The following is a 26104-nucleotide window of genomic DNA, read 5'->3' on the forward strand; positions in this document are numbered from 1 at the left end:
CAATAGTATAGGTCTGGGAGATAAAAACGTTTAAAGTACATTGATTTTGAAAAATATTCTTTTTTGTAAACTAATAGCTAGTATATATATATGCTAAGGTATAACATAATGTGATAGGCTTAGTTATAATTTCCCAATAGGCTTAAGTTATTGTTTCTTAAATCAAGAAGACCAACCACGTACTAATTGCTAAAAAATATATGTTAGGTGTCACAAAATACTGTATTTCCTTTAAAATGTTTTTCACAATTCGGGTGTATTAAATATTTGAATAATTGGCTAAGCTTTCCGTACACACATTCTATTACTAATGTGAACACTTTCTTACAGTCGTCACTGTACGTTACAAATACCTTTATTTTGCCTACGTTTATTTTCAATAAAATCGACATTACTTTAATGAGATCCCTAAGTAGACTGCAACGTAAACAATGATTTTAATGTATCTGTTCGTTTCTAATAGAAGCAGGATACAGGATACCTATGAGTATACTATTTTGCATCTATATAGAAGTTTGGTCAACTGCAGGACAATGTCCTTCTTCCAGCACCCGAAAATAAACACATCCGTGTCAGCCGACAAAGCCCGGTCCGTTTTGAAATTAAGTCATGGACATTCCGGTTTAAAAGTTGTTAATCAAATATTCCTAACCTATTTTCCGGCACGTACATTAATTTTTGGTTTGTATAAACGACTGCTAACGTCATAATCCAACTATGCTTTTACGTCTATACTTTTGCGGACCATCGGACTTTAGCGAATGTAGGCATCGAACTTTAGCATAGAAAATCGAACTTTAGCGTGACCATCGTACTTTAGCGTCCAAATCGCACTTTAGAGTCCTACATATTTTTATATATATATATATATATACGAATCTAAATTGAAAACTACGTTCAAACCTATGATTGCGTTGGATAAAAGCCGCAATTTTTATACGTGTGCATGTCAAAAAATAAATTTCGTTTTAGAAGGGTCTAAAAACAGCACAAACAACATTTTCCAAATGACCAAAAGAGTTACAAAGTATACTTAAACAAAACACATTAGACTAACAGGTCGAACAACTAATTCTTTAACCCTGATGACTGCCATTGGCGATTGCCAAATAAAATTGATCACAAGATGTAACAAAATGGATCTTAATATAAATTTAATACTATTCTAAATCAGATAAAAATTAACGGTATTTGGAAGGCCATATAAAAAGTACCATCATTTTTAGATAAACTCTTGAATTTTAAGAGTCAATAAAGGATGAACAGAACATATAAACCGGAGGGAAAATATGGGTTTAATGGAATTATAGTTCCAATTAGTTTAACTACTGTGTAATTGTTTCGAAAACAACCCTTTCACCCCGGTAAAATTCAGATGTAAACATTAATTCAAAGTAATTTGGTACATTTATCACCTTGGCGAATCAGGCTTTTAAATCACGATGGCGGGAATCATTTTCAATTGTTTATAAATGTAACGGAACGCAAATGTACTGTAGAAATATATTAAATTACAAGTTGCGGACACTTTATGTGATTTTTAAATGATAATTCACCTTTGGAAAGGATAATCCTATCATTATTTCTGTGTTATAAATTATCTTCAGAAGTATCATAAAAAGTCATTTATAAACCTTTTATAAAAATAATTAGAGTGCAGAAAAGTGATGTGTTCTTTTTATAAATGATGGTATGAATTTTACAAACTTGGTATAACAAAGTCTTATATAGAAATTGCTATCAAAATTAACATTGATATCAGTATATCAGTCTCAATATTTAATTTTTACGTAGTATTTGTATTATAAAAAATAATACATTGGCATGTTACCATCATTTTTTTTTTTAGATAAAGGTTTTGTATTATTGAAACTTTTATAATGTAATTTAAAAAAAATTATACCTATATGGTCCAAATACTCATATGGTCCGGCCCGTTAATGACCATACGCGTCCATTTCGAAAATTTACTCCTCCACCCAAGATGGCGGCTTTAACGTTATATCTATGGGGGAAAAGTGCCCTGAAGAGACCTGGATGACTACTTGTAAAGATCACGTCTGTTTATTTTATGTCTATTCTACCCATCCCCCTATGCTTCGTTTCCGTTGTTCCAGAATAATAATCAAATCGTAGCGTGCTAACCTCTAAGACGTTTTTTTATAAATTAATTAATTACCTGCGAAGTTTCATTTTAGTCTCAAATGTGTACAACATTAATTTTTTACTTGATATGGTGATATTTTATGAAGTTCTCAGATTCTTAGAAAAATACTCTCGGCTAAAAGGAGGGGTAAAAAAAATGTGTTTTAACTGTAACTTCATTTAACTGGTATTTCTAATATATACACATGGAAAAAAGTATTGCAACACCTTGATGTTTTAAAACCTTTTATTTTGGATGAAATATGATCAAATATTTGTAAAATAATATTGAAACATAGTTTATGATAACATTGATTACATTGGCATTTTAATGAACAAAAAATGTTTTTAAAAAAAATTATCTAACCACAATTTGAAGAACAAAATGAAGTGTTTTTTGTACAATAAACTACATTTTACAACTTTTACTGTAGTCGAACTTTACAATGTCAGACATTTTAGAATTAATCTTAAGATGATTGTTCACATCATAGTTGATCGTATATATATCACTAGTTCTCCGTTAAAGCGCCCAACGTCAGAGTGAAAAATGATAAAAAAAAAAAAAAAAATTGCAGCAAAACTTGTTTATAAAGAACATAGAACATATTCATAGTGTATTCTATCCATCCTATAAATTTCAGCATGTAATGTGCTACCATTAATTTGTAATAATCGAAACAGTTTAGATAAAAAAAACAATAAAAAAAACATTTAACGTCATTTTATTACATTTGACGTCGTGATTTTCAATGCCAAAATACTAGAAAAAAAATATTTATTCACGCAAACTTTTATTTCTTGTTCTTGTTAGTTGAAATTTAAGCATGACATTCAGTCATGTCTGCATTTTTTTTTATAGATATACAGTATTTAATTCTTTTTTTTTCTCTTTAACACAACTTAAGGTGATAAATCTTCAATTTGTCATTTTTCTGTGTGAATAAGTACGATAAACAATCGACTCAGCATTTCAGTCTTGTACAAAGCAGGATAAATAATAAAATCGTATTAACATGCTTTTACACTAGTAATTTTGGGGCCCTTTATAGCTTGTTGTTCGGTGTGAGCCAAGGCTCCGTGTTGAAGGCCGTACTTTAACCTATAATGGTTTAATTTTTAAATTGTTATTTGGATGGAGAGTTGTCTCATTGGCACTCACACCACATCTTCCTATATCTATTTCAATCCGAATACGCATATGATTCGCCACTGAATCCTCCTCCTTTTCGTCATCATCCTCAGTTTACCAATCTGTGTTGCCAGGAATTATCATTGATGTGGTCATATTGATATCGAAAACATTTATATAAATCAACTGTTTTAATTTCAAAATGCACAAGTACGGCTTATAACGCATGAATTTCTTGCTTTTAAATGTTTTGAAAAATTCTTTCGAAGCCGAAGCACAACCCTTGTATCTTTGATGGGTTACTACCTTTGATATTTCTTAATACCTTTTTGTTCATTGTATCGGAAATGTGAAAAAAAATAGGATGGAAACAAGATGTGTCTATAAGTGTGTTTAGCAGACCAATGGGAGAATGTTTCTTAGAATTGAACACTTTAATATAACAATAAGAAGATGTGGTAGGATTCCAAATAAGACTCAAGTCTAAAATGAAACTAATAAAGATAGTCAGCAAGATAAATTCGTTACACAGTGTGTTAGTGACTTAATACGATATTTACAGAGTCAGTAAATTCCATACGAGGTTCTATTTTCGCTCAAACCCCTAATGGAATTTACTGATCCCGTATTTAACGTATTAGGTCACTAACACACTGTGTAACTGGTAATATCTAAATTTAAACGAATCACTTATTTGATAATGTCTACAGTTAATTTATTACTACAATTTTAGAGGAGATATGATTTATTGTTTGATGTTTTCCGAACGTACAGTTGCAAATATTTTATGCAAATTTATGACCGGGAGAAGAATATTAAAAAACTAAATAAGATGTTACATACGTTGTCGTTGATAAAGAATTTTAAAAAGGTTCAATATAAATTTATATGGAAAAAAAATACTGAGAGGACACACCAAAAGATGATCCAGCAAAATAAAAATATAATTTGAATTTTTTTTTCATAGATATTTTATTCATCCTCTTTGTTGGTTAGTTGTAACCTATTAATCTCGCAACTTTGATTTTTAGACAACAAGTAACGACCAAATAAACAGCTTCTTTTTGTAGATCCTATTATACTAATAGTAGAACTATGCATCGTATTCCGCTTGAATATCATATAGTTATTTGAAATAATCCAAGATGTAGGAGGTGGTTACTATACTATATATTTTATAGATTGAAAAATGTTTTGAACATTAAGAATATGGTGAATTAAAACTAACAGAAATTAATGATTTGATGATTAATAAAACTTTCCATTTTCTGCATATTAAATTCATTATTGACAATATTCTAGTAGATCATTTCGAAAGAAACGCTGAACTTTCAAATTGGTTGTAAACGTAACTGGTCAAATGAAATAAGCAATGCGAATTGTTTACAGTCATAAGCATCAGTGTTTTTCTTCAAAATCACGATCTTGCATGAGTTTACTTATCATTTCGTTTACTATTGTAGGCAAATTGAACCTTCTCGTGCATTGCATCAGCAATTATTTAATTTAATTCACCTTAAAAAAAAAATAGTTCATGACAGATGTCAGACCACGATAATCCGATAAGCAACAAAGAGATCTCCAATAGTGGTCGAAAAAAAACAAGTTATAAATTCCATGCGTCCGAAGCGAGCACTATTTTTTATTTATCTTCATCATTTACGCCCAGCGACAAGTATTTGAAATGCAAAGATATAAAAGAATAGAAAGAGTTGATGAGCTATTTGACAAAAATGACACACTAACAAGAATGTGTCCAAAGTACACGAATGCCCCACTCGCACTATCATTTTTCATGTTCAATGGACCATGAAATAGGATAAAAAATATAATAAGGCATTAAAATTAGAAAGATAATATCATAAGGAACATGTGTACTAAGTTTCAAGTTGATTGGACTTCAACTTCATCAAAAACTACCTTGACCAAAAACTTTAACCTGAAACATACACTTTCATTTTCTATGTTCAGTGGATCGTGAAATTTGGGTCAAAAGTTTAATTTGGATTAAAAATTAAAAAGATCATAACATAAGTAACATGTGTACTAAGTTTCAAGTTGATTGGATTTCAACTTCATCAAAAACTACCTTGACCAAAAACGTTAACCTGAAGCGGGACAGACGGAAGAACGGACGGACGGACAGACGGACGAACGAACGGACGGACAGACGGACAAACGGACGCACAGACTAGAAAACATAATGCCCCTCTTCTATCGTAGGTCGGGCATAAAAATAGTCAAATCAGTCGAATGATATATTGATTGATGGAGTTTAAGTTTAAAACCTTAGGTATTTTTATAATTTCAAAATATATAAATTGACCATTGATTGGAATTGTAAGGATTTGCAAAACATTGTCATAATTCGTACGTCTGAATTTTCATACTGATGCTCGAGGACGGAAGACATTGTTTTCAATTTTTTAAGGTATATTATTTTTTTAGAACCAACATATATTAAATATATTTCAATATTCACCAAAACAATTGATTGATAAGCAATATTTCTTTCTATATTTTGTTGGACAAATGAGTAGTCAATGATTAAACTTATCGGTGATCAAATTTTTATTTTATCCGATTTCAGATATCTCTTTATGTCGGTTAGCTACCGGTACCGGTCACTGTTATAAAAATGAACATTCAGCTCCTCATTACCAGTACCTCGAATCACAAGGAAAATATGGACTAGTGGACATGTAGACAGACTTATGTAAACGTAAATGGACAAAACGTTGTCAGCATAAAAATCTATAATTCTAACACTTTGGTATAGATTTCAGACTTATATACATAGAGAAATATGTACTGTGGAGGAAAGATTGGCATGGTGGAAAGTGTCTTTTTGTATACGTATTTCCCCCAGGGAAAAATGGCATTGGGGAAGAATGGGTATATAACGCCGCATGTCAATCGAAGTGATCTAAAATATAAGTATATACCTTCTTTACCCGGGAGTTTGTTTATGTGACTGTCCTTAACTCGTAAGGGATGTCCTGTATCCTATCTTGGTGCAATTTTTTATTTCAAGAATTTTTCAAGAATTTGTAATAATGACTTTTAATATTTTGAATGCTCTGACCGATATTTTAGGGTATTTACGTTTATCTTTTTATCAACTGTGTAAATTTGATTGCTATTGCATTGACGTATACACCGCGTCTCCTTTGATGATCCTATTACAGAAATTATAAATATCTTTAGAAATAAGATAATTGTATGTTTCTTTACACAATATCTAACAATGCCCTAGGAAAAATCTAGCCTTTATTCTATATACCATTAAAGTGCCATTTTAGGGTCAGAGGTGTTTGCCCTTTTCTTAACTTACATAGACAAAGTTTAACGTGCACTCTGAGGCGTTTTCGGTTGATGTTACAAAAAGTAAGAACGATTATATAGAGAATCACTGAATCATGACTTGTGGCGGCCACTTCTTATGACTGTTAGTGCCCCCTAGTAAAATAAGTTGTAGATCCCCCACTAGAAACATAAGCTGCCTTTGTCTGTTCAGATGCTTATGAAGGGATGGATAAGTAAAAACCCAACTTAAATACTAATAATCTTCACAGGCAGGTTCCATCTTAGCAATGGCAGAAAGTGCATTTCTTCTCTCCTAGCATAGTGTCCTTTGTTGACCCCCAACGATATTAATATTCAGTCAACCAGTAAATAATTCCTTTAAAGGAATAGGGACTATCTTCAGCCTACCCTTTGACATGAAGGTGCCATGGCTGTTGATGTGGGAACCATGGATACCCTTTGGCATGCGGTGCTATGGCCGTTGATGTAAGAACCATGGATACCTTTTGTCATGAAGGTGTCAAGGCCGGTTGATGTACATGTAAGAACTATTGATACAATTTTGGTGATATTTTATCCTCATTGGATTGTGACTTCATATTGAGTATGCTCGAATTTCTAGGTAAAGGCCGATTTGGTTGCTGATATTATAAAGCATAGAAATTTTATACTGATAGTGATACTATATACTTTTGATGCAACATCAAATCTGATAAACGATTTAATTTAGAAAAAACTTCTTATACTCCGCTGTTACTTTTTAGTCAGAGTTTTTTCTTCTCTTTCAGTTGATAAATTGAATACACATTGTCCAACAATATTTCCGTGTTTTAAATTAGGAAACTATTATTTTTTGTATTTTTTTTGAAACAAACTGTTTTTGTCTCCACACATTTTCTATAAACAAACTTTTATTCCCAAAAATCCATAGCCCAACTCAGAATACCATATGGTTGCTGCCTAATGATGACCGGTCTACATCATAATAAGTAAAAGGTATAAACTGGGTCAGGAGAAAATGACACATATTTTATTTCATTTTTTGTCGAACCTGCGACTTTTGTCGTTAAAGCAAGATAGCGATCATTAATTTTATTCCGTCGTTGGCGGCGTCTCCCACAACTATTCAATCTGGTTAAATATTTCTTTACTTTCTTAAACTACAATTGATTTCTTCCATACTTGGAAAGAAGCTTGTTTATGATCATAAGATAGTATCCAGAACTACATTATTGTTAAAAAATGCCGTGTTTCCGTATTTTACGTTATAGATTGACTTCGTTTTTTTTTTCTGTATGTTATCATTACATTCACTCAGGGATTGGAACAGAAGGTTATTAAAATGAATAGATAGTATCCAGAAGAAAATTTAAAAATTTTCATCTTTATCATTTGATGTGTTCATTCAGTAAATTTATGATTCAACTGTTTTATGAATCTCTAGATTTTATTGCATACTGACTACAAGTGCAGGAAAACGATACGAAAGGTTGTTTCTCACCTGTTTTTGTTAGGGAGCTACCATTTGATTTTTAGGGGGGGGGGCCTAGGATGAAAAATTTTGTCCTGCATTTTTTTTAGCTGTAATCTCTGTACTGCCTTTTTATTAGCTCACCTGACCTGAAGGTCATAGGGGTAAAATGCAGTTTTTGGCTTATAACTCAAAAACCAAAGTATTTAGAGCAAATTTGACACGGGGTCAAATTGTTGATCAGGTCAAGATCTATCTTCCCTGAAATTTTCAGACAAATCGGACAACCTGTTGTTGGGTTGCTGCCCCTGAATTGGTTATTTTAAGGAAATTTTGCAGTTTTTGGTTATTATCTTGAATTCTATTATAGATAGAGATAAACTGTAAACAGCAATAATGTTCAGCAAATTAAGACCTACAAATAAGTCAGCAAGATCAAAATTGTCAGTCATTCCCTTAAGGAGTTATTGCCCTTTGTAGTCAATTTTTAACAACTTTTCGTCATTTTTTGTAACTTGTACAAAAATCTTCTTCTCTGAAACTACATGGCCAAATTTAACCAAACTTGGCCACAATTATCATTGTGGTATATAGTTTAAAAAATGTGTCCGATGACCTCGCCTCCCAAACAAAATGGCTGACATGGCTAAAATTAGAACATAGTGGTAAAATGCAGTTTTTGATTCATATCTTTGAAACTAAGACATTCAGGGCAAATCTCACAAGATTTTAATGTTCATCAGAATAAGATCTATTCCCTCACAAATTTTCAGATGAATCGGACAACTTGTTGTTGGGTTGCTTCCCTAAAATTGATAATTTTAAGGAAATTTTGCAGTTTTTGGTTATTATCTTATAACTATTATAGATAGAGATAAACTGTAAACAGCAATAATGTTCAGCAAAGTAAGATCTACCAATAATTCAACATGATCAAAATTGTAAGAGGACCCCTTAAGGAGTTATTGCCCTTTATAGTCAATATTGAACAATTTTTCGTCATTTTTGTAACTTGTACAAAAATCTTCTTATCTAAAACTATGGGCCAAATTTAACCAAACTTGGCCAAAATCATTACTAGGGTATCTATTTAAAAAAAGTGTCCAATGACCCCACCTACCAACCAAGATGATTGACATCAGTAAATACAGTAACAGGTGAGCGACACAGGCTCTTGAGAGCCTCTAGTTTTTCACTCTGTTCAGTCCTGCCTTTTTTTTTTTAGTTTATCCTGACTTTGTTTACCTAAATTATCGTCCTGACTTTTTTTTTGCAAGTGTCTCATCCTGCCTTTTTTTTTACTCAAAATTCCTGTCCTGCCTATTTTTTTCAAATTTCATCCTACCCCCCCCCCCCCCCCCCCCCCCATAAAAATCAAATGATAGCTCCCTTACCTTTGTATTGTATATAAAACGGCGTTTCCAGAAAGAAAAAAGTAGTACATTTTGTATTTAAAAGAGGTATATAGTTTATATACACATGGAAAAAAGTAGTGCAACACCAAGTTGAAATTGAAATTACAAAAACACTCTTTATTTTTTTGTGATATAATTTGTTAAAATAGAACTAGTTTAACATTAAATATCACCGGAGTTTGGTCAATAATTACATTAGATGTATGTTTCATTATAATACGTTATTCTGATTCGCTAACTGCACATCACGTGTTATTCCGTAAGCAATTGCATTACACAATAAAACTTATCGTTCATGATGACACGCGGTCCAACAATAAAGTGCACATGTGAATTCAATAAGAACTTGATAAGAATAGACCACTTTCGAGTTCATCCGTCACCGGCAAAAACTCGTCAATTATACACGCCTTTATGACGTCATTTACCAGATAGAGGGGCTCGCCTGTATCCCTGCACTATCTACGTTCATCAAGCGTCTTATTGATCGTCTCTGTGCAGGATAAACTAGAAATAATGGTTGCTCTGTAGGGACTTACTGACAATTCCCTAATGACAGTAGTGTTGATTGTCAATTTTGAGAATTCAATTTGCCGAATAATTCGTACAATATAGAATTATAGTTTTCCAACCACTCGCTCAACATTGGAAGGGAAGTGACGACGCCCCTAAACGCACAAATGACGATGATAAAGGCGCGTATAATTGACGAGTTTTTTCCGGTGACGGATGAACTCGAAAGTGGTGTTTACATGATCATAGCTAAAAAAATGTAATTATAAGTATTGAATGCTTCTTTTTGTATCTTTATAGGGTTGTAAAAGCGTTGACCGTGCGTACATTTTTAGAATGAAGCGCTTCCGCGCTTCATACAAAATGTACTTCGGTCAACGCTTTTACACCGCGCTTCATACAAAATGTACTTCGGTCAACTTGACGCTTTTACACCGCGCTTCATGCAAAATGTACTTCGGTCAACGCTTTTACACCGCGCTTCATACAAAATGTACTTCGGTCAACGCTTTTATACCGCGCTTCATACAAAATGTACTTCGGTCAACGCTTTTACACCGCGCTTCATACAAAATGTACTTCGGTCAACGCTTTTACACCCCAATAAATTTACAAAAAGAAGCATTCAATTCTTAATGCCCGCGTCACACTATCCCGATTTTTACGCCGATAGCAACACGATTATGGAAATTTTCAAAATCGGGACTGATCGTATCAAGATCGGGCTATTCGTAGTGCCATCTTTAACCATCGTAGAACCATCGGCTACTTTTTCTCGCCTTCGGGGACAACTTCGGGAAGGGTTCTAAATTTTTTAACATGTTAAAAAATCCCCGAAGGTGCGTCCGATGTTGAGGGTTCGTATTGAGTTCGTATCACCATCCTCACTATCGTAATGTCATCGGGAATGCATCTTTGAACATCGTATTGCATTCGTGTTTCCATCGTTTCCATCGGGCAGTTTTGACATTACGATGTCTACACGAATGAATCACGAAACTACCCGAAGGTCTTCCGATGGCAACACGACTTCGTGAAGACCTCGTAATCCCGTCGTGTTGCCATCGAATAAAAGTACGAAGGCGACAAGATGGGACTACGACGGCAATAAATCCAGCTAAATGGAAGTTAATTTTCGCGCTACAATACATTTAAAGTGCTATGCGCAATATGCACTTGTCAGTCTAATACGACAGTCAGTAGGACAACCGGAAGCGCCTGAATTAAGAAAGACCTTCACAAAACATGGAGCTCATATCATATGATTCTATGAGAACAAGAAAGATGATAGCGTTGTTTCTATTAATTTAAATGGAACAAGAAAAGCAGCTATTACAGGCTCAGGATCTACTTTTACAAGTAAAATATTATTTTTTGTCAATTTTTCATATCAAGTAACATAATGAAAATCATAAACGCGCCTTGTACACCAACACTGCAGGTACACGTATATAAGGAAACCAACCTTTTTCTTCATTATTTTGTTTTTTTATGTATCGTTTGAGTTGTTGTCACACGAATTTTTACTCCATAGCCATTTGTTTTCTATATGTCATATTTTGCCGCATTTGTTGCTTTCCCCACATCCTTCCTTTTGTCTATATTATTATGATATTATCCTGGAAAGAGCTCTTTTTGAATAAAAGGGATCAACGAACCCATTACCTTACCTTTAAGATAGATCAGTAAACATGGGCATAATTATTGGTGATTATTCAGACTAGTGCACACATTTTATAGTTCAAACAAGGCAATGCCGAGCGTGGCATCCCCTCGTATGTAACATATTGGGGAGGACAAATATGCACACTATATTTGTATATGACACATGAAGAAAATGGTAAATTGAATATGCATATTTGATACATAAACTATATTTTTACAAATCAACCAAAACATTCAGTAACTGGAAATACCTTTAATATTGTCTTTAGAACCAGCAGGTAAAAAATGAGCAACCAATTTCCTGTGTATTATGCTATTTCAAGGAGAAAAAAAACACAAGTCCATCTGCATGACCTTGACCTTTGGCCTTGAACGTAAAAAATGTCAGATCATTACAAAGAGGAACAATAAACTAAATGTGGTTAAAATCTTTTGAAGCATATTGATTTTAGAGTGTCCACAGGGTGATATTGCCTTGTATTACAACTGCCACTGTGACCTTGACCTTTGAACTTTAAAGACAACAGCACTTAAGATATTCTTAAATGCATCGTAAGCTGTACATGATGTCTTTTAGACATCGTATGGCCATCGCACTATCATCGTAATCCATCGTGTAGCATTCGTAATCCATTGTGTAGCCTTCGTGATCCATCGTGTAGGCTTCGGCTGAGATATGAAGCTTAAATACCCGTCTTCGGTTAACCTTCGTATGTCCATCTTTTGTTATCGTATATAATTTCGGCACCATCGTATAGACTTCGTTATTCATCGTACTTGCTTCGGTCACTTTTTGGTATTTCAACGAGATCGGGACCAACTTCGTACGAACTTACAATTTTCCATCGTATATAAAAATCGGGACAGTGTGACGCGGGCATAAATAACTATCGACTCGATAAGTTCTTATCTGCACATGCAGCTATTGTACCCGAAGACAGTAAAACAGGTGTTTTAGCCTCATTGTTTTCAACACTTTAAATAACAACAAAGTTTATAAAGTTATGTGATTGACACCTTGTAATGGGTCCTCCACAACTCATAACCACAGCAAGATGGCAGATTATTAGAATGAGAGAAGAAATGTCGCTGTGACAACCGCACGTATTGTTGGTCATCACCATTCCACTATTAGTCGTTTTGAGAATAAAAATCATTCAATATATATATTATATAAACGATGTTAAAAGACTATCCGAGATCAATAAGACCCCCTATGCGATCTGCTAGGGAAAATCAAGCATAATGAAGCTTGGTCAGAAAGAAACCCATTGCATACAATTCAATCCTAAAAAGAGAGTGGTGGGCATACAGGAGCCTTTTAACAAAAATGGTTCGAGATAGACTCATCGCTACTGGTTATCATGCGATAAGACCATTTCGGAGACCTTTGCGTACGAACAGACACTCAGTTGCCGTATCTAATGTAGTGCAGACTCGCCAAAGTTGGAAATTAGCATCGTGGAGGAAGAGGAATTCAGTTTCTCTTCCTTGGCCCGATCGTAGCCCAGATTTGAAACATATCAAGCATATATATGGTACATTATTGGGCGTAATGTGCGCGAAAGGACACCCCAGTCGAAACACGTGATGAAATAAACAATGCCCTTCATCAGAAATTGTTGCTGCTACCTTAGCAACAAATTAGTCGATTTATGGCAGGAATCAGAAAACGTTAAGTGGCGGTTAACCGTTTGAATGGAGGCTGCGCACAAAGTTCTAATTCTTTCTCTGTTAAAAAGCGTCCATTTTATGACGTTATTTTGTCCCACCGTAAGAAAGCAAACCTAACGATTTCCAGTTATATACCCGTAGCTTGCTATACTTATATCTGAGAATTTTAGATTTCTTTATTATCTATATTTTTAATTTTTATAAAGTTTAGTACATATTGCACAACGATTGTGATCGTACCGGCAGTCCATAATATTTTCTTCGAAAAGCTGAAATTTCCGTTGATGGATAAAAGACTTCCAGTTATATACCCGTAGCTTGCTATACTTATATCTGAGAATTTTAGATTTCTTTATTATCTATATTTTTAATTTTTATAAAGTTTAGTACATATTGCACAACGATTGTGATCGTACCGGCAGTTCATAATATTTTCTTCGAAAAGCTGAAATTTCCGTTGATGGATAAAAGACCAAGCAGGAAAAAATATTTAGTGCACTATAGAGTGTAATATGAGTTAAATTTGATCAAAAGGTTACCATGAATAATTTTGTTTATAACAATGGTCATTTATTCCAAGGTTCATCAGTGATATCAGTCTGAAAAACGAAGCAAAGTTGAAATCTGTAGAGATATATGCTAAGCTTGTAATCGCCGTGGAATGGCAAATTCTTCAAAAACAACAATTTTGAAAATAAATTCCACATCCAACAGATCGATATCGGTGTCTACATTAAATTTTAGTACAACTTCGATCTTTAGATATTCATATTATGGTTCATAAATGACAAAATCGTCGAAATGTAACCTCCGTGGAATGTAATCTCCGTTGACATTTTTGTAAAGAGTGCTTTCTATCACGTTCGCACTTTTATCGAGTATGGCATGCCAAATAAACATATTAGATAGTTACAATGGTTGGCGGATATATCACTTACAGATCAATAATATATTGTAATTCAGACCACATAAGAAGACACCATGTAACAATTTATAAATCAATTGTTTGAGTGTAACAGAGTTGCTTCTTTCTCAAATCTAGAAGAAGAAAAGAAACGAACCGGATGATTTTATATCAATCGTAAATAATTTAGACCTGTTTTTTTATAATTCAGATATGAAGCTTCTATGCTTGAAATAAATTTGATACCGGATTCAATACGATTTAACAATTATGCAATTGCAAGAAGCCATAACAATTGCTCTTTCTTTTATGTGTTGCACAAGGAGAGAAGCTTTAAATTTCTTTCATCGAAATTAGGACGTCGGATGAAAGGGCATGATATATTGTCCACTACAATTGTTAACAACACCTTGTACAACATTCTTTTCGAAATTAAAATCAGTTAAAAAGATCAATCAAAACTATCCGTCACAATGCTATAAATTACCGTCTGTATTAGGGGAGGAGAGCTACATTTCTGTATTCTGTAATTCTTTTGGCCATTTTTCTCTATTCAGTTAGAAATATATGCACTTCTCTGTAAAATTCTTGGGTTCAGTTCCTGCATTTGAAAACTTCCGTATATAACATTTTGACAATATATATTATCGTGTCTGTATCAACAACATATATACATGTACGTATGACGAAGCTACTCCGTATAACTCCTCTTTTTTATTCTGTCACTGTACTGCATAAATGATACCATGTTTAAAATAATTGTAAAACTTTGAGAAATTTTTTTTCTTTCAATTTCTTCGAAAACTTTATATTTTTTTCACCGCCCAATTTGTGAGTCAGATAGTCCGTCTTCAATTTCACCAGTCTGTCTATTTAATGTCTACTATTCTGTCTACATGTTCACCAATCTGTCTACATGTTTACCAGTCTGTAAACGTCTCCTTCAATCTGCCTTCATGTCTACTAGTCTGTGTATGTGTCCACATGTCTGTCTACAGGTCTACCAGTCGGTCTTATTGTCAATCAAACAATGCATATGACTGCATGCTAATCAGTTAGTCTACATGTTCACCAGTCTGTGATCATGTTTACTCGTCTGTAATTGAGTTTTGGGTTTTTTTTGTTTTGTCTGATCGTTAGAATCTACCAAGGATACACGAATAAGAATAGATGTGATCATCACATCCGAATGTGCTTCATTTTTATATATACAACGCAATCATAGGTTTGAACGTTATTTTCAATTTAGACTTGTTTATATTTATTCCGTTTGAGTTTGTATTATATTTTCCGTTCATCCTAGTTTTTGACTCTTTAAAATTCAAAGAGTCTATCCTACATTGACGTAAATTAATTGGCCTCCCAAACATTTTCCGATACCAAACATCACTGGAGAGACATTAATTGTCGAAACCCGGATATAGAGTATTTTAAATTTAGCACCTTTTGTTGTGTTAGACACATAAAAAAATGGATCGATCCAGATTTCCCCCGGAAAAAAATGGCATGGGTGAAGAATGACTACAGGACACCAGCACTTTATTTAGGCTGTAAATAAATAGTGTATAGACGTATTGCATGTCTGAAGTAAATGAGTTCTGTACTATAAAAATGTTGTGAAACTGAAAATAATTTCCTTTTTAGTTTTTAACAGGAACTATTTGTGTGATATCACTAAAATCATGATTAACTTTATTTGTCCCACGCGACATATCAGAAACGGGAGCGATGAGAGATCGGTTTTAACTAAATTGGTCACAGATCTGCTTCCAATGGAAAACACAAAAAGTAAGAAGATACCCGACATAAACAAGATCTGTCGAAAGAAAAGAAAATTTGATGTTTAATACGTTAATGATTGGAAGGTGACGATGGACGACAAGTGAAGGCAATACTAACGAGATAAAAACCTATCGACACATGTATCGTTGAAATCTGAAACGCTTCAATTCCTCCGTTTTTTTATGATGATAAGGCCATCTTATGAGTAGACCCAATAGTGGTCTTGGTTTGTTTCTGCTCTTTGATCGGGTTGTTGTCTTTTTGAAATATTTCCCATTTCCATTCTCTATTGTATCTCAAATGGGATAAACAACACTTTATTGTACTTAAACAACCTAATAACCCACACCTAACTGTAAATGAAGATACAGCGATGAGCTTCAAAGCTTGTTTTATCCCAGTGTTTGGAGATTTCCAGTACACATATGTTAGTCATCGCTTCTGTGTATACATGAGTTATAATTGACTTGCTCTATAAACGCATTGTAAACAAGATTTCCATCCCCCAGAAACTTGTCACTACAACACTTTTCAGATTTTAGGGTATTCTATGAACTGTTTTGTCTTCACACTATTTTGTATCAAACGTGGAGCATCACCGATGAGTGTTTTCTAGACGAAATGCACGTCTGGCGTACGAAACTATGCTTGTTTTATTGTCTAAATAATTTAAAGTGTTTAAGTCATTTAGTCAGAAACACTTTACTTAATTTTGCTCCAGTGTCAATTTGTTAGTGAATATATAAGCATAGATTTTGGCGTGAGCATTACAACAATTATCTGCAACTATAATATGACGTGCTTTTTTCATGCTATTATGACTGCATTGTGATCTCACTATTCCTGTTGAAAAGACATCTTTATAATAGTTTCATTCAAACATATAATCTGACGATAAAATATAAAATTAAGTATATATATAGGTTACTATTACTGTTGTACTGAAATGACAAAATTGTTTCATATTTATCATAAAATGGATTGACCCTAGCAGGGAATCGAACCCCATCCTCCTATAAAAAATAGGCGTAATTACCAATTTACCACCAAGGTTTCCAATCCATTTACAAAATTTATGCAACAAGATTGTCATTCAGTTTAAATTTTAATCATCATGAGAAAAACAAAAATCATCAGCAAAAACTGTATGCATTTCGTGGTATTACAAAAGTAAATAATTACTTAAACTTAATAAAATGATGTTAAAATATTAATTTCCGGATGGTTGACAAAAAACCAATACAATTAAGAATTTGAAAGCTCCATGTTAAACGACAGATTATGCCTTTTTCTATCCAAGCCTGCAAACAAAGAAAGGGACAGATTACTCTAAATCAGCATTAGTTGTAATACGTGCAGCAATTATTATATCCCGTCATATCACGTCTCAACCATACAACAGTAATGTTAATTTCATGAAAGATAATGCCTTCATGACATGAAATCATGTTATAACGGGAATGATAAAAACCCTCAAGAGCGCCAGCAAAGATGTTACGGTGCACAACAAACTTGTAGTCGAAGGAGACATACAGTGTTTATATTCCACTGGGTTTTTTAACAAAGATTCACCAGCAACACTACAAAACAAAGTATTCTGGGACTTAATGTTAAATTTTGGAATATTAGACGAGGACAGGACGAGTTAAATAGTTTGACAAAGTCATCTTTTGGTAAGTTCAAAGATGACAGGGCCATACTTATAATAAAATGACATACAATGAGGAAATAAAACTCACCATGGGCCATGTCGTTGATTCCCATGAAAACCGTCAAGAGATGCGTATGTATGAATAAAGGGCTGCGCTTTAGCGCATGATACGCCCGTTGCTCTTTTAACTTGTCTTTTATGCTTTAAATGAATTTATATGATCAACTAGAAATAGTGTGAGCCCTGTCAAATACCCCCCCCCCCCCCCCCCCCCAAATAATAAATAAAAATGCACAAAAAAATTGGCACTATTCAGGTCAAGAGATATAAACAATTTATCAAGTTGCATAAAATTTTGTGAAAGTGTTAGTTATTGTCCCAAAATTGGAAAATCCCCCCTTTTTTAAGCATAAAAATTCATAACACAAAAAAGGAAAATCTGAAATTTATAAAAATTAAAAGGGAGCTTACATTAGTAGATATAAACAATTCACCAAAGTTTCATAGACATTGGTGAAAGCCTTTTTGAGTTATTGTCTGAAGTGTTAAAAATCCCCCTTTTTTATGAATAAAGCCCCATAAATTCAAAACTTAAAATCTGAAATTTAAAAAAAACGACAGGGAGCTTACGTCAAGAGATATAAAGAATTCACTTAAGTTTCATGGAAATTGGTGAAAGCCTTTTTGAGTTATTGTCCGAAGTGTGGACGACGGACCCCCTTTTTTATGAATAAATTAAGCCCCATAAATCCAAAACTAAAAATCTGAAATTAAAAAAAAACGAAAGGGAGCTTACGTCAATAGATATAAACAATTCACTTAAGTTTCATGGAAATTGGTGAAAGCCTTTTTGAGTTATTGTCCGAAGTGTGGACGACGGACCCCCTTTTTTATGAATAAAGCCCCATAAATCCAAAACTTAAAATCTGAAATTGAAAAAAACGAAAGGGAGCTTACGTCAATAGATATAAACAATTCACTTAAGTTTCATGGAAATTGGTGAAAGTGTTTTTGAGTTATTGTCCGAAGTGTGGACGACGGACCCTCTTTTTTATGAATAAAGCCCGATAAATCCAAAACTTATAATCTGAAATTAAAAAAAAACGAAAGGGAGCTTACGTCAATAGATATAAACAATTCACTTAAGTTTCATGGAAATTGGTGAAAGTGTTTTTGAGTTATTGTCCGAAGTGTGGACGACGGACCCCCTTTTTTATGAATAAAGCCCCAGAAATCCAAAACTTAAAATCTGAAATTACAGCAATAACATTATTTGTTTGTGTGGTATTGCTTTATGCCCGCGTCACACTGTCCCGATTTTTACGCCGATGGTAACACGATGATAGAAATTTTTAAAATCGGGACTGATCGTATCCAGATCGGGCTATTCGTAATGCCATCTTTAACCATCGTAGAACCATCGGCTACTTTTTCTAGCCTTCGGGGACAACTTCGGGAAGGGTTCTGAATTTTTTAACATGTTAAAAAATCCCCGAAGTTGCGTCCGATCTTGAGGGTTCGTATTGAGTTCGTATCATCATCCTCACCATCGTAATGTCACCGGGAATGCATCTTGGAACATCGTATTGCATTCGTGTTTCCATCGTTTCCATCGGGCAGTTTTGACATTACGATGTCTACACGAATGAATCACGAAGCTACCCGAAGGCATTACGATGGCAACAGTGAAGACCTCGTAATCCCGTCGTGTTGCCATCAAATAAAGCTAAGAAGGCGACAAGATGGAACTACGACGGCAATAAATCCAGCTAAATGTAAGTTAATTTTCGCGCTACAATACATTAAAAGTGCCATGCGCGATAGCCACTGGTCAGTCTAATAAGACAGTTAAAAAAGACGTTCACAAAACATGGAGCTTATATCATATGAGTCTACGAGAACAAGAAAGGCGACAGCGTTGTTTCTATTAATTCAAATGGATCAAAAGGAGCAGCTATTACAGGCTCATGATTGACTTTTACAAGTAAAAAATATTTTTTTGTCAATTTTTCAAGTAACATAATGAAAATCATAAACGCGCCTCGTACACCAACACTGCAGGTACACGTATATATGGAAACCAACTTTTTCTTCGTTATTCTTTTTTTTTATGTATCGTCTGAGTTGTTGTCACACGAATATTTACTCCATAATCATTTTGTTTTCTATATGTCATATTTTGCCGCATTTGTTGCTTTCCCCACCTCCTTCCGATTGTCTATATTATTATGATATTCTCCTGGAAAGAGCTCTTTTTGAATAAAAGGGATCAACGAACCCATTTACCTTACCTTTAAGATAGATCAGTAAACATGGGCATAATTATGAGTGATTATTCAGACTACTGCACACATTTTACAGTTCAAACAAGGCAATATTGAGCGAGGCATCCCCTCGTATGTAACACATTGGGGACAAATGTGGACACTATATTTGTATATGACACATGCAGAAAATGGTAAATTGAATATGCATATTTGATACATAAACAATTTTTTTACGAATCAACCAAAACATTCAGTAACTGGAAATACCTTTAATATTGTCTTTAGAACCAGCAGGTAAAAAAATGAGCAACCAATTTCCTGTGTACTATGCTATTTCAAGGAGAAAAAACAAGTCCATCTGCAAGACCTTGACCTTTAGCCATGAACGTAAAAAATGTCAGATCATTACAAGGAGGAATTGTATACCAAATGTGGTTAAAATCTTTTGAAGCATATTGGTTTTAGAGTGTCCACAAGGGAGATATTGCCTTGTATTACAACTGCCACTGTGACCTTGACCTTTGAACTTTAAAGTCAATAGCGCTTAAGATATTCTTAACGAGTAACACCATACCAAGTTTTGAGCATTTTGGTTCTAGAGTGTCTATAACAATTTTATCAACACGCAACTTGCATGTCGTAGGCGAGGGGATAATAAACTAAGTTTTATCCTTCAAGCCCACGGTCTTCCTTCTTATGATTAAACCAGAAATGAAATGTACAATATAATATATATTGAATAGTGATCAAACAATTAAAAAACGCGTGATGCCTTCGGCAAATAATTTCAATGCATCGTAAGCTGTACACGACGTCTTTTAGACATCGTATGGCCATCGCGCCATCATCGTAATCCATCGTGTAGGCTTCGGCTGAGATATGAAGCTTAAATACCCGTCTTTGGTTGACCTTCGTATGTCCATCTTTTGCTACCGTATATAATTTCGGCACCATCGTATATACTTCGTTATTCATCGTACTTGCTTCGGTCACTTTTTTGTACTTTAACGAGATCGGAACCAACTTCGTTCGAACTTACAATTTTCGCATTCGAGTGTCCATCGTATATAAAAATCGGGACAGTGTGACGCGGGCATTAAAATAGTTTGCAATAATTTTGGGGTTTATTCAACAGGAAACATCATTTTTTGCCATCCCTTTCGACATCAAGGGAATTTTGTATGAATACTTACCTACCGTCATGATGGTCAGAATATCGATCTTTTATAATGAACTTTTTTTTTTCTATGGAAAATGAATATAAATTGTTTTTTATTAACCTACTCTATATTCCTTCAGAAAATTATGGCATGGACATCGTTTTTTCATATAGGTTTCCTTTCGTTTTGCATGGGCTATTTTCGCGGGGAAATCGCGAAAGACGTAAGTTGCTTGTCATTTTGAAATTGATAAAAATACTATTTTATTGACCTGTATTGCCTACTATAAGATTGATGACGCTGAATGGAATGTACACAAAACAATGGAGGCCGAAAGTGGGATTTTGTAAAGTTCTAGAAAGTTTTAAAACATTCGGAAGTCGGGATTGAAACGGCCATTAGAAAACTTACATCTTTGAGCAATATTTGAGAATAATAATGAAAACTCATCGTTAGACATTCAAAAGAGTAGAAAAAACGAATTCTGCACTTACTTTCTGGAATATTACACTGGAATATTATGGTGACGCCAATGCGTAGTTTCCCCGTGAGCAGAGTGTAAGGGTTATTGCTGGAATAAGAAAGAGATGTATCAGCAAACAATCGAGTCAGACTTGTCAAATTATCAGCTCTGCCATTTACATAAATAAAAAATAGTAGGGGACCTAGTACAGAGCCTTGTGGAACTCCTGCATTAGTATTATCAAAAGGCGAATAGGCATTTGAAACAAAAACGCTTTGTTTTCTATTTGAAAAATAACTTTCAAACCATTTATACAGATTTCCTTCAATACCATACGCTTCTAGTTTTAATAAACGTCCACTATGCCATACCCTATCAAAAACTTTCGAGATATCACTTAATACAAGAGATGTTATACATCGATCAATTTATCAAGTAACATGCATATCTTATGGTAAATTTCTATTAACTGGTGAACGATAGAATGACCTGGGATAAAACCTGATTGACACTTGTAGAATAAATTGTTTGCTATCAAAGTGATTACATACATTTTTAAACACAATTCTTTCAAAAACTTTACCCACTGCTGTTATAATGAGATTGGTCTATAATTGGAAAGCAGTGATTTATCCACAGGCACTTGTCTCAAATTTGTTTTCTATATACCTTAATATAGTAATATTAAGGTATATTGGGGGGAGGGGGGGGGGGGAATTTGAGACAAGTGCCTGTGGATTTGTCTCCGATTTTGAAGAACGGCATGACAAAAGCTGTTTTCCATTGACTTGGAAAATCTGCCTTTTCAAATGACAAATTAAATAACAATGATAAGGACCGGTACACTGACAGTATAACTTGTCTTTTTTAACATTTGATGACTAATTGAGTCATTACCTGATGCTTTGAAAATGCCTGTACCAAGTCAGGAATATGACAGTTCTTGTCCATTCGTTTTTGATGCGTTTTGTTTTTTGATTTTGCCATGTGATTATGGACTTTCCAAATTGATTTTCCTCTGAGTTTAGTATTTTTGTGATTTTACTTTTTCCCAATTTTAAAGTCTGCAAAGAGTTTATATAGAAAAAATCAATTTTAGAATTTGACCTAGTCAAAAATTCTGGAGATCTATCATTATTTTCATTTATAGTAGATATGGAATAAAAATACTTATTTAAAAGTCATGCTTTATCGTAATTATCAGTGACTAATGCGTCATTTGCATTTTTTAAGTTGAGTTATATAAGTAGAATTACCCAATGTCTTAATTAATTAAGCTAGGTTCACACTGCCGATCAGATCAACTCGATCAAGCCCTGGTCAAGCCAAATTACGTGATCGGGAGACTGGTCTGACTTATAAATCGACAAGAAAACCATGAACACAGATAAATTTATGACAAAATTGTTTTTTGGTGATTGTGATGTTTTTGTGGATTTTACTTTACTGAATATTCTTGTTACTACAACTATCTCTTTCTTTGTTACTACAACTATCTCTTTCTATATATAATGAACTTGGCCCAGTTATTACAGTGGAAAATATTTTCTAAAAATTTACAAAAATTTATGAAAATTGTTGAAAAATTACTATAAAGGGTAATAACTCCTTCAGGGTTAAACTGACAATGTTGGTCTTATAAAACTTATTTGTAAATCCTACTTTGCTGAACACTATTGCTGTTTGCAGTTTATCTCTATCTATAATAACATTCAAGATGATAACCAAAAACTGCAAAATGTTCTTAAAATTACTAATTCTGGGGCAGCAAGCCAGCAGAAGGTTGTCTGGTTTTTCTGAAAATTCCAGGGCAGATAGATCTTGACCTGATAAACACTTTAACCCTGTCAGAGTTGCTCTAAGTGCTTTGGGTTTAGATGTATAAGCCAAAATCTACCTTTCGCCCTCCTGTAATACTTTTAGCCATGACGGCCATTTGTTTGTTGGTAGGGTCATCGCACACATTTTAAAAAATAAAGATACTTCAATGACGATTTTGGCCAAGTATGGTTAAATTTGGACCAGTAGTTTTAGAAGAAGATTTTTGTAAAATATTAGAAAAAATACGAAAAATTGGTAAAAAATGACTACAAAGGGCAATAACTCCTTAAGGGATCAACTGACCATTTTAGTCATGTTGTCTTATTTGTAGATCTTACTTTGCTGAACATTATTGCTGTTAAAAGTTTATCTCTAACTATAAAAAATATTATAGATTATAGCCAAAAAACGGTATAATTTCCTTGAAATTGCCAATTCAGGGGCAGCAACCCAACAATCGGTTGTCCGATTTGTCTGAAATTTAAGGGCAGATAGATCTGTACCAGATAAACAATTTTCCTCCATTCAGATTTGCTCTAAATGCTTTGGTTTCAGAGTTATAAGCCAATATCTACATTTTACCCCTATGTTCTACTTCAAGCCATGGCGGCCATCTTGATTGGTTGGCCGGGTCACGCCACACATTTTTAAACAAGTTATCGCAATGATGATTGTGGCCAAGTTTGGTTTAATTTGGCCAAATAGTTTCAGAGGAGAAGATTTTTCAAAAAGCTAACGACGACGGACGATGAACGCAAAGTGATGAGTTAAGCTCAAAAACAGCAAAATTTCCTTAAAATTACCAATTAAGGGGCAGCAACCCAACAACGAGTCGTCCGATTCATCTAAAATATCAGGGCAGATAGATCTTGACCTGATAATCAATTTCACTCCAGTCAGATATGCTCTTAATGCTTTGGTTTTTTAGTTATAAGCCAAAAACTGCATTTTACCCCCTATGTTCTATTTTTAGCCGTGGCGGCCATCTTGGTTGAATGGCCGGGTCACCGGACACATTTTTTTACTAGATACCCCAAAGATGATTGTGGCCAAGTTTGGATTAATTTGGCAGAGTAGTTTTAGAGGAGAAGATTTTTGTAAAAGATTTACAAAAGATGGTTAAACATTGACTATAAAGGGCAATAACTCCTAAAGGGGTCAAATGACCATTTCTGTCATGTTGACTTATTTGTAAATCTTACTTTGCTGAACATTATTGCTCTTTACAGTTTATCTCTATCTATAATAATTTTTAAGATAATAACCAAAAACAGCAATATTTCCTTAAAATTACCAGTTCAGGGGCAGCAACCCAACAACGGTAAATTTTGACCTGATAATTAATCTCATCTTCGATCGTCAAATTTGCTCTAAATGCTTTTGTTTTGAGTTATTAGGCAAAAACTGCATTTAATCCCCTTTATTCTTTTTTTAGCCATGGTGGCCATCTTGGTCACCGGACACTTTTTTTAAACTAGATAACCCAATGATGATTGTGGCCAATTTCATGCACATTTTTCATAATCAAAACTGTATGGATTTTGTAGGTTTTTACCTGGCCTTTCAAAAAAATATTGTTTCAAGGTACGGTCTTCTGCTCCGAAAAGAGATACAGTGGCTGCAAATAAGTTTTCAATTTCCACTGCGAAACAAACAGGCTGTTTACAGTGTTGTCTCCCCTCGAAACATATATATTTAATACTAAATTTTTAAAATAATTTCAATCATTCCACATGTTTTAATTGAAAGCTAATTAACTAATTTTTACAATCAAATACAAAAAACATGATAATTTTTCACCAAGTAAGTAAATAAACAGGGGTTTCCCTCCTTGGTTACTTTTAGTTGGGGAATAAACCCTAGTTTTTTTTATACTGAACTGTTTTAAGCAATCAGAAGAGAAGATTTTTGTAAAAGTTAACGACGACGGACGCAAAGTGAAGGGAAAAGCTCACTTGGCCCTATTACTATTTGGTAATTAAGTGGAAATTAAAGACGGAAATACGTTTTGTGTTCAATGGAATTATAGTTCAAATTAGTTTAACTACTGTATAATTGTCTCGAAAACAACCCTTTCTCCCCGGTACAATTCAGATGTAAACATCTATTCAAAGTTATTTAGTACATTTATCACCTTGGCGAATCAGTCTATTAGATCGCGAAGGCGGGGATCCTTTTCAAGTGATTAAAAGTGTAACGGAACGCAAATGTACTGTAGAAATATCTTAAATTACAAGTTGCGGACACTTTGTATGAGTTTTTAAATGATAGTTCACCTTTGGTAAGGATAATCCTATCATTATTGGTGTGTTATTTGTAGTTTTAAATTATCTTCAGAAGTATCATAAAAAGTCATTTATAAACCTTTTTATATAAACAGTTAGAGTGCATTCGAGGTCGTTCAGTTTAAAATGTTTTTTTTATACAATTTTAAAATAAATGGATTTTAGGCTCCAAGAATTAGCGGTTAAAATATAATTGACAACGGTGGTATCCCCAAAAGATTTGTTTGTACTATTCGAAGGTGATATAAGATTTGGTTTTTCAGTAGTTGTAAGTCAATGGGGGTATATGTAATGATGATGGATTACTGATAACAAAAACCGTGTGTTCATTATAAATTATAAATTGAAGAACGAGTTACATTTTTGTTTCTATTTTATATTAAACACGTTAGACGATGTTTAGCTCAAAATTTACCAAAGGACGGTGGTAGTTTTGAGAACTCAAGCCTC

The sequence above is a fragment of the Mytilus trossulus genome, unplaced genomic scaffold (assembly GCF_036588685.1).
Source record: "Mytilus trossulus isolate FHL-02 unplaced genomic scaffold, PNRI_Mtr1.1.1.hap1 h1tg000110l__unscaffolded, whole genome shotgun sequence".
NCBI lineage: Eukaryota > Metazoa > Mollusca > Bivalvia > Mytilida > Mytilidae > Mytilus > Mytilus trossulus.